The sequence below is a fragment of the Dama dama genome, chromosome 5, assembly GCF_033118175.1.
Source record: "Dama dama isolate Ldn47 chromosome 5, ASM3311817v1, whole genome shotgun sequence".
In the NCBI taxonomy this organism is placed as follows: Eukaryota; Metazoa; Chordata; class Mammalia; order Artiodactyla; family Cervidae; genus Dama; species Dama dama.
Genome location: NC_083685.1, coordinates 102,043,949 through 102,055,110, shown reverse-complemented (window position 1 = coordinate 102,055,110; position 11,162 = coordinate 102,043,949).

The following is an 11,162-nucleotide window of genomic DNA, read 5'->3' as shown; positions in this document are numbered from 1 at the left end:
CCATTCATGAGTCTCCTAATTTTCTTGGTGACTGCTTTCAACATCTGGGAACAGCTGGACAAGCCCACGGAGCTGGGATTGGCTCTTATATGGCCGAACATAAACAATCATTGGGACACTGATTAATTTCTCAAGACTCAAAAATAATTAAGGTAATAGTAATCCCTCACCCACACACTCCCGAATTCTTACAACCATTTAGTGGGGAGGTGGTGGAGGTCAGCCATGAAATCCTGTTCCCATTACTGCCCTGCAGGTTATTTCATGGTGCACCCTCGAGATTCATTAGGAAAAAAGATCCTTTGGCTGCCTGAACCTACAAGCTGGGAGTCAAACACCCATGCAAACCCCGGGGAGGGGAACACTTCCTTATGTGAACCTACACCAGAGAAGGTGCTGTGGTATGTGTGCTAAGTCCCTTTAGTCTTTGCACCCTCATGGACTGTAGCCTGCCAGGCTCCTCTGTCCATGGGATTCTCCAGGCAAGAATACTAGAGTGGGGTGCCAGGACCTTCTCTAGACACAAGAGAATATTTAAAGGTAAATACCTGGAAAGAATTGAGAGCAGGGACTCAGATATTTTACTCATAGCAACCAAAACGTTGCTACTGCAGGATCCAGCAACAGATGAATGGATAGAAAAATGTGGTCCATACACACAACTAAGTAATATTCTGCCAACAAAAGAAGAGGGTTTTCATTTCCTTAAGCATGGCTAAACTTGGAGGATAGATGCTAAAAGAAGTAAGCCAGTCACACATACTGTATGACTCCACTTTATAAGGTTCATAGAGGAGTCAAATCCACAGAGACTGAAGGTAGAATGGAGGTTGCTAGGGGCTGGGGAAGGGGAACAGGTGATTCGTGTATAAGGGGGGCAGAGTTTCAGTTTAGGCATTTCTTGCATCTTCTCAGTCCTTATCTCCAGGCTATTTATCTGTAACTCCATTTTGTTTTCAAGATTTTGGATCATTTTTATTATCAATATTCTAAATTCTTTTTCAGGTAGATTCCCTATCTCCTCCTCTTTTGTTTGGCTTGGTGGGCATTATTCATGTTCTTTTACCTGCTGGGTATTTCTCTGCCTTTTCATCTTATTTAGATTGCTGTGTTTGGGGTGGCCTTTCTGTATTCTGGTTGTCTGTGGTTCCTTTTTATTGTGGAGGTTTCTCCCAGTGGGTGGGGTTGGATGATTGGCTTGTCAAGGTTTCCTGGTTAGGGAAGCTTAGGTCAGTGTTCTGGTGGGTGAAGCTGGATTTCTTCTCTCTGGAGTGCAATGGAGTGTCCAGTAGTGAGCCTTGAGATGGGTCTATGGGTTTGGTGTGACTTTGGGCAGCCTGTATATTGATGCTCAGGGCTATGTTCCTGCGTTGCTGGAGAATTTGCGTGGTATGTCTTGCTCTGGAACTTATTGGCTCTTGGGTGGTGGTTGGTTTCAGTGTAGGTATGGAGGCTTTTGGATGATCTCTTAGTAATTAATGTTCCCTGTAGTCAGGAGTCCTCTGGTGTTCTCAGGTTTTGGGCTTAAGCCTCTTGCCTCTGGATTTCAGTCTTATTCTTCCAGTAGCCTCAAGACTTCTCCATCCATACAGCACTTGATAAAAAGATGTTCATCATGGATTTTATTTCCTTTTATTTCACTCTGAAGCTCCTGTGCATTCAAAACTTTTTCCAACTCCTTTCGAAGACAATGGGCTGCTTTTCTGGGTGCCTGATGTCCTCTGCTAGCAATCAGAAGTTGTTTTGTGGAATTTGCTCAGCGTTCAAATGATCTTTCGATGAATTTGTGGGGGAGAAAGTGATCTCCCCGTCCTATTCCTCTGCCATCTTAGCTCCTCCCTCAGAGTTTCAGTTTAGGAAGATGAAAAAAGTTCTGGAGATGGACAGTGGTGAAGGGTGTACAACAAAATGAATTAATTTAATACCCCTGAACATATACTTTAAAATGATTAACGAGGTAAAGTTTATGTATATCTTATAGCAATTAAAAAAAAATTAAGCATACACCTCCACACTAGGGCTTAGAAATTCAGTGCCTCCAGGGATCAGGCAAGTAGCTCAAACAATGAAACTGGCAGGCTGTCTTTGTCCATTCAGGCAGCTATAACAAAATATCACAGTTGTTGTTCAGTCACTAAGTTCTGTCTGTCTCTTTGTGACCCCATGGACTGCACAATGCCAGGCCTCCCTAACCTTCACTCTATCCTGGAGTTTGCTCAAATTCATGTCCATTGAGTCAGTGATGATATCTAACTATCTCATTCATCCTCTGTCGTCCCCTTCTCCTTTTGACTTCAATCTTTCCCAGCATCAGTGTCTTTTCCAGTGAGTAGGCTCTTCGAATCAGATGGCTGAAACACTGGATCTTCAGCTTCAGCATCAGTCTTTCCAATGAATATTCAGGGTTGACTTCTTTTAGTATTGACTGGTTTGATCTCCTTTCAGTCCAAGGTACTCTCAAGAGTCTTCTCCAGCACCACAATTTGAAAGCATCAATTCTCTGGCGTTCAGCCTTCTCTGGGGTGCTTCAGAACAACAGACATTTATTTCTCACAGTTCCTGGAGGTTGGAAGTTTGAGATGAGGGAGCTAGCATGGTCCTGAGAGGGTCCTCTTCCAAGTCATGGACCTCTTGCCTCGTCCTTAGCTGGGGGAAAGAACGAGGGGCTCTGTGCAGTCTCTTTTAAATGACACTAATCTCATCCATGCATCCTTTTCCCACTTTTTGCTCTTTGCCTCTCTTTCCATCTGGTAGTTCCTTTGGGGAGTGATATCTTTTACAACACAGCAACTCCTCTAGATACGAATGAGTTCCAGTCTGAGAGCACACCTGTAAGTCTGAATTGTTCATAAGTCCAACAAAATCAGCCTAGGTACCCAACCACAGGCTATATAGTTCTGTACCATAATGCATACTAAGTTGCTTCAGTCATGTCTGTCTCTGTGTGATCCTATGGACTGTGGCCCACCAGGCTCCTCTATCCATGAGATTCTTCAGGCAAGAATACTGGAGTGGGTATTCCCCAGGGGATCTTCCCCACCCAGGGATCGAAACTGCATCTTTTACAAATCCTGCATTGGCTGTGCTGTGCTGTGCTTAGTCACTTAGTTGTGTCTGACTCTGCCACCCCAAGGATTGTAGCCCGCCAGGCTCCTCTGTCCATGGGGATTCTCCAGGCAAGAATACTGGAGTGGGTTGCCATGACCTCCTCCAGGGGATCTTCCCAATCCAGGGATTGAACCCAGGTCTCCTGCATTGCAGGCAGATGCTTTACTGTCTGAGCCACCAGGGAAGCCCATGAATAGTGCAGTGGGTAATCTATCCCTTCTCCAGGGGGAACTTCCAGACCCAGGAATTGAACAGGGGTCTCCACCATTGCAGGCGGGTTTGTTTTTTGTTTGTTTTGTTGTTTTCAGGCGGATTCTTTACCAACTGAGCTACCAGGGAAATCACAGGTGGGCTCTTTACCCCATGGACTGCTGCATGCCAGGCTTCCCTGTCCCTCACCAACTTCCAGAGCTTGCTCAAACTCATGGCCATCGAGTCGGTGATGCCATCCAACCATCTCATCTTCTGTTGTCCCCCTCTCCTCCCACTTTCAATCCTTCCCAGCATCAGGGTCTTTTCCATGAGTCAGTTCTTTGAATCAGGTGGCCAAAGTATTGGAATTTCAGTTTCAACATCAGTCCTTCCAGTGAATATTCAGGACTGATTTCCTTTAGGATTGACTGGTTGGATCTCCTTGCAGTCCAAGAGTCTTCTCCAACACCACAGTTCGAAAGCATCAATTTTTCAGCACTCAGCTTTCTTTATAGTCCAACTCTCACATCCATACATGACTACTGGAAAAACCATAGCTTTGACTAGATGGACCTTTGTTGGCAAAGTAATGTCTCTGCTTTTTAATATGCTGTCTTTAATAGGTTGGTCATTGCTTTTCTTCCAAGGAGCAAGCGTCTTTTAATTTCTGGCTGCAGTCACTATCTGCAGTGATTTTGGAGTCCAAGAAAATGAAGTCTCTCAGTTTCCATTGCTTCCCCATCTATTTTCCATGAAGTGATGGGACTGGATGCCATGATATTAGTTTGCTGAATGTTGAGTTTTAAGCCAACTTTTTCACTCTCCCCTTTCACTTTCATCAAGAGGCTCTTTAGTTCTTCAGTTTCTGCCGTAAGGGTGGTATCATCTGCATATCTGAAGTTATTGATACTTGTCCCAGCAATCTTGATTCCAGCTTTTGTTTCATCCAACCTGGCATTTCGCGTGATGTATTCTGCATATAAGTTAAATAAGCAGGGTGACAATATACAGCCTTGACATACTCCTTTCTGTATTTGGAACCAGCCTGTTGTTCCATGTCCATTTCTAACTTTGCTTCTTGACCTGCATACAGATTTCTCAGGAGGCAGGTCAGGCAGTCTGGTTTTCCCATCTCTTTAAGAATTTTCCACAGGTTGTTGTGGTCTTTCCCTTCTCCAGGGGATCTTCCCAACCCAGGAATCGAACCCAGGTCTCCCAAATTGCAGGCAGATTCTTTACCATCTGAGCCACAAGGGAAGCCCAAGAATACTGGAGTGGGTAGTCTATCCCTTTCCCAGGGGATCTTCCCAACCCAGGAATTGAACCGGGGTCTTCCCGCTTTGCAGGCGGATTCTTTACCAACTGAGCTATCAGAGAAGCCTGAACAGGCAATTTAGTAACTAAAATTCTCTGTATTGTGTGAGCTACTCCAGCAAATTAATTGAACTCACAAAGGCGATTTGTAAGAACCTCCCACCTATATAGCCAGGTGGTCAGGAGGCCGGGCGACAACCTGGACTTATGATTGGCATCTGGAGCAGGAGGCAGGACAATCTGATCAGACTGAGACCTCACCCATGGATCTGATGCCATCTTCTTGGTGGTGCTGGAAAACCCACATACCAGATTCAGTAGTAGAATCATTTTACCTCTCAACAGAGTCTTACCTGCATGAGGTCAAGGATCACACCCACTGTCAGAATATCGTAGGTCATCATTAAATGTATTCTGAATACGTGTATTGTAATAACTAAGACCTCTTAAAAAGCAGTATGCTTTAAAACTCTTTAGTAATTACATGCAACTCAGGTAATTGCAATTGTATTTATAACTTAATACTTTTCTCTTTAAAATTAAATGGTTCTGAATCATGGATGGATCTAATCCTGGCCATGCACCAAGCTTGAGAAAAGCTCATTTTAATTTACCTTGAACCTTTATTTTGACATGAATTATGGAAAGAAAACTTTAAGGCTTCAGCACTAAGTGTGTGTCTACTAATAAAATGTGATTTTGGAGTAATCTGGCATCAGAAGGCTTTGAAGGAGACACAATGTAAAAAAATTCCCAAAACGAGTTGAAACTGAGTGTCTTCTGAGGCGTGGGAAGAGACAGGTGACTCACGGAGACATCATTTAGGTTGGAAGCCTTGGAGAATTCACTGCGTGCATAACTTTCATTTATAAAACCAAACATCTTGAAAAAAGAAAAGAAAAAGGTGAATAGAGAATTTAAGGCAAACGAAGGCAGAGAATGATTAGAGGTGAACACAGCTTACTATGGTGGCCCATAAAAATGTGTCATGGGGGGCAGGGCAGAAAAACTATCCACCAGAAACTTTAAAAGTCTAAAGAAGTGAGTAAAAGAATTCACTACTCAGAGGCAATCACTAAAATATTCTTGCATAACAAATATTTTAATGTGTTTTAAATCATTGCAATAACAATGAAGACACAATTTCATATCCTACTCTTTTTCATCTGATACTACAGAAAATCCATTTTTTCCCCAGATAACTATGGCTAAAAAAGAGGGAAAGTGGGACTTTCCTGGTGGTCCAGTGGTTAAATAATGTGCCTAGCAATGCAGAAGATACAGGTTCATTTCCTGGTTAGGGAACTAGGACGTCACATGGCATGGGGCAACTAAGCCTTCCTGCCTCAACAATAGAAAAAAAGATTCTAGTGCTGCAATTAAGGCCAATAAACAAATATTTTAGAAAGATTAAATTTAAAAAATTTTTGAAGAGGGAAAGCAATTCCATGATGTCTTTATAAAGGCCATAGCCTTTGATTCTGTGTCTGTCTACTAATTCTGCTTATATCTAGACTAAGAAAATAATCCAAAATGGATAAGTATTTATGTCTAGAATTTTCACTCAAGCATTATTTGTAACAGTAAAAAAATTGGAAACAGGCAGATTTTCCAATAACAGGAAAAAGGCTAAAGAAATTATGATAAAGGTGTAAGATGGACTACCTTGCAGTCATTAAAAATGATGTTTTCTAACAATGTGTATTGCTAAAAGCATGTTTAATGAGTGAACAAGCTTTGTTAAATAAATAAAGCAGGATACAAAATTACATATTTTTATCTAGCCAATATAATATACATGAATAAATTTATATACAACTATGGGCAGAAAAAACTGAATATTTGACCTGTGGGTGTTCAGCATGATTAATTCCAGGTGGTAGGAGTCAAGTGATTTTTATGTTCCCATTATATTTTTCTATAGTTTCTAAATTTTGCATAATAAGTAGGCACTAATTTCCTTATCCAGAAGGGGAAAGATAATATTTTAAGAAAGTTTCTTGATTGAGTTAATGCAGAAAAGTCATTAGAAATTAAAAAAAAAAAAGACTTGGATAATTCTACACTATACATGAGTGATAACTGTAGATAAATCACACTTGTATGACAGTCCTTAATTAGGTGGAAATAGTAGTACTTAAAAAAACTTTCTTGGCTTCAGTTTTAAAGCTTTTGCTTCATAAATTCCAAGCTAAGTACTAGAGCTGTCAGGCCCTCCAAATCAATCACTGCATTTCCAGACCACATTTTTTTTTCTTTATGACACTTCTGAAATGTTATTTCACCAGCTTAGGGGCTGAAGATGATCGAGGCGGTAGAGGATTGAATTTTACCAACTCTTCAGGTCAAAATTTATTTATTCAGGGACATATTTATGTTTCTTGCCTCTGAAACAGGGCAGTCCGTGCACAGAACAGCCTGCCAAAGGGAAAGATGCTAATGTTCCATGAAGAGCTTAAATGGGTTTTCTTATCAGTAGTGGAGTTTCCAAGCAGGCCAACCCACAAGGCCATGGGGGAGAGCAGACCCCTGAACAGGGCCTGTTGAGCTGGCCGTGAAGAAGGAAGCACTCTCGGCCCCAGGGAGGCACTGTTTTTGTCCACATTCGCTTTAAAAGTTGAGGCTGATTATTCTACTGGAAAAGACATAGACTCAGGGTCAGACAGGAGGGTAAGTCCCGGATGGACCACCTAAAAGGTGAGTAACTGCTTAGACACTTGCTTCACTTCTCCTGATAGCCTTGAGTTTATCCCTGGTATGGCAATAAGGGGGCTTCCAGAGTGGCTCAGACAGTAAAGAATCTGCCTGCAGTGCAAGAGACCTAGATTTGATCCCTGGGTGGGAAGATCCCCTGGAGAAAGGCATGGCAACCCACTCTAGTATTCTTACCTGGAAAATCCTATGGTCAGAGAAGCCTGGTAGGCTACAGTCCATGGGTCACAAAGAGTCAGACAGGATTGAGTGACTAAGTACACATATGGTGATAAGGATTCTTCCAACAGTGAAAAAAAAAATCTCCAACTTCTGCGATTTTGGCCATTGATTTTTGTTTTCATTAATTTTTTTATTTGTATTTTTTGACTGAGAGGCAGGTGGAATCTTAGTTCACCGACCAGGGATCCAACTTTTGCCCCCGAATGGGAAGTTCAGAACGGCAACCCACTCCAGTATCTTGCCTGGGAAATCCCATGGAGAGAGGACCCCGGTGGGCTACAGTCCATGGGGTCGCAAAAGAGTCAGACATGACTTAGCAAATAAACAAAAAATTTTAATGATATATTGCATTAAACCAAGTCATCAATCAGCAATTTGAAACACTTGATGCCTCACGCAATAGATTGTTTATGTATGGGTGTGTGTGTGCTGAGTCGTGCCCAACTCTTTGCAACCCCATGGACAGTAACCAACCAGGCTCCTCTTGTCTATGGAATTTCCCAAGCAAGAAGCCTAGAGTGGGTTGCCATTTCCTACTCCAGGGGATCTTCCTGACCCAGGGATCAAATCTGCATCTCTTGCATCTCCTGCATTGGCAGGCAGATTCTTTTCTACTAGCACCACCTGGGAAGCCCCAGTAGATTGTTTGATGCTATGCAAATGCCTGGATCCCTAAGAGGCCAAGAAGCCTTAAAGAACAAACATTCAAGGTGAGAATGTTTCACAGCTATTGACCAACTTATTACTGGACACTTGGTTCCATTCATGGGTCATTGAGGAAAAAGAGTTCAGTTGATATATCAATAGTATCAGAACAAAACTCTTTAAAAAAGAAACAATTATTATTTAAAAACTCGGTGGAATAATACCATTCTCCCCCAGAGTCCCCACTCTGGCTAAGATCTTCTCTGACTTCCAACAGTTCAACCTGCCCTTCCAGGCTCCCAGATACTTAAAGAGCTCATTTGAACTGGCGGTGCCCATAGTGTCATATCTGGGAAGCAGGCCAACTGGAAAGGCAGGGGTTAGTCAGCAAGCCAGGATCTGCCCCAGCCACCACTCCAACCAGGCCCTCATTCTTGATGCCCCCCCATCACCATGGCAACAGATGCGGCCTTCTTCACTTCCCATCTCCACCCGGCTTTCGTTCTGCTGGTTAAAGCAGCCACATCAGCATGTCAGCACGATACCCAAGTATGTGAATGCCAGGAGATGTGGCTCACAGGGGTCACCATCCACCACAGGCAGTTAGAAGAGACCCTCCCTGAGGAATTCAAGCAGACGGGGGCTGAGATCTGGAAGATGAGTGTCTGGTTAGCACGGCAAGGAGTTAGGAGAATAGTATCCACAAAGAGAAAGAAAACTACTGCAGCCGGAGCATGGGGACCAAGGAGGGAACAAGGAGGGATGTCCGAGACAAATGAGGGAGTCCGGGTTTATCTGAAATGTAACGGGAGGCTGTTTAAGTGCTTTTAGCCAGAGCAGTGCACCATCCAATTTGAGTTGTGTTAAAAGATGCTGCCAACTTCTGTGAGCAGAAGAGCTTGCAGGGAGCAGCAGGAAACGCGTGGGCGGCCAGGTGCAGGGCGACTGCAGGAGTGCAGGGATGCAATGGCAGCTTGTACCAGGTGTCAGAGGAGAGAGGAAGGAGTGGATGGATGTGGGAGACTTCTGGAAGTCATCTTGACAGGACTCATGATGGATTGGAAGCGAGGAATGTGCAGGGAAAAGATGCCAAGAAAGCCTCCAAGTTTTCTAGCTTGAGCACTGCAAGCAGGCGAGACAAGGGGAGAAGATTTAGGAAGGAGAACGTATTGAATGGATTTCAACTGGGAGCATGCTTTTATTGGAGATGCTCAGGGAGACATCCAAATAGATGTCGGGGGTTGGGGGGGTGGCAACTGGCTGAAGGAGTTTGCAGCTCAAAAGTAGTTGGACTGCAGTGAGCTTGCTTGCTTGAACTTGCCTGCGATACCATCTTCTGCTGGCCCCTCTAGAACCCTCTTGCCCCTCCCCCCCCCACACTCCAAGCACATCCCCGTGGATCTGCCTGCAGTTCCCAATTGGCTGGATTCCTGCACATCTATATCCTTGCATCGATTGATCCTCTCCCTCTGCCTCCTGACCACCCTCCAGCCAATCACCTGGCAGCATCCTACCGGTCGGGAGGGTTTGGCCCTTCCCTTCCCCCACCCCGCATCTGGCTGGACCCCCACTGTCCTGGCTTCCCACAGTACCTCCTCACGGCCCCTTGTCACACTTGTCACACATCTTTGCCTCCCCCAGGAATTCCTAGAGGCAGGAAGTGTGTCTTGTTTAGGTCGTGTCAGGAGCAGCCATAACCACTCAGTAAATATTTACTGAATGAATAAACTCATCTCTGCCCCCAGCCTCTTCCTGCTCCAAGTCATAGGGAACAGCGCACCCCAAACAGGCGTCTCTGAACTTCCCTCCCATCAGACGACTCCCCTTCCTGACGACTTCTGGAGCCTTTTGTTGTTGACGCTTCCGATGGAGATGTGGTGGCCTCCAGTGCTCCTTCTTCTGCTAAAGAGAAAGCACGCAAGTTTGAGATGCTTTGAGGTCAAGATCTGTGGAGAATGGTCACAGCTTCATCTTTATAAAGATGAAAAAGAGCCTCTGACACCTGCACAGGCATGTAGGCAGGCGGGAGAAGCCTCAATGTGTTCTACTCACCTTTCTCAGGACTCTATGCCCTGAGGTCCTTAAGCCCGTTTTCATTCCCATAAGACAGACGATCCCAGGCTCCCAACTGGAGAATGCAGGCTTGAGCCCACAGACATGACTACAGTAGGTCTTGGGCAGTATCATGAGCACTTGATCAACTTTAACCCCCAGTAATAATAAACATGAGTGGGAATGAAAAAAATAAAACTAGATGTTAGTGATGGGCACTGTCTGTTCAGATGAGCTTCTTGTAATTGAAAAGGTGACCTTGGGGGAATCTTCCACTTTGAATGGCCCATCAGTGTCCCTGAGGAAGTTAACTGTGTATTCAGTTGTGAAGGATAAGGAGAAATAACAATAGATCCCATACAAAGTGCCAGGAATATATTGGTGAAGACTGAATTGAGACCGGACAGTGACAATAGGGATTTCAAGGATTTGAGCTCTCTTTTTAAAATCCCTGATGATAAATCTGTCATCCCACTTCTGGGCAGTTTCAGGGACAGGTCAGGCTTTCCAGATGGCGCTAGTGATAAAGAAGCCACCTGCCAATGCAGGAGACGTAAGAGACCGGGGTTCCATCCCTGGGTCAGGAAGATCCCCTGGAGGAGGGCACAGCAATCCACACCTGTATTCTTGCCTGGAGAATCCCATGGACAGAGGAGCCTGGAGGGCTACAGTCCATGGGGTCACGAAGAGTCGGACACAACTGAGCGCTTGTCAGCAGCAGCAGGAACAGGTTAGTGATGATAGCTTGAGGGCTGCCCCATCAAAGAGGACCCAGTGGAGTGAGGGATGCCAGGCAGGCATGACCACAGTTTGAAATGCTGCCAGATGGACTTTCCCTTAGAGAAGACCCAGAGTTCCAAGGGGTAACTGCTTAGTGCTGTTCTTGGTAAAGAACACGGGGCAGAGGAAAAGGTACC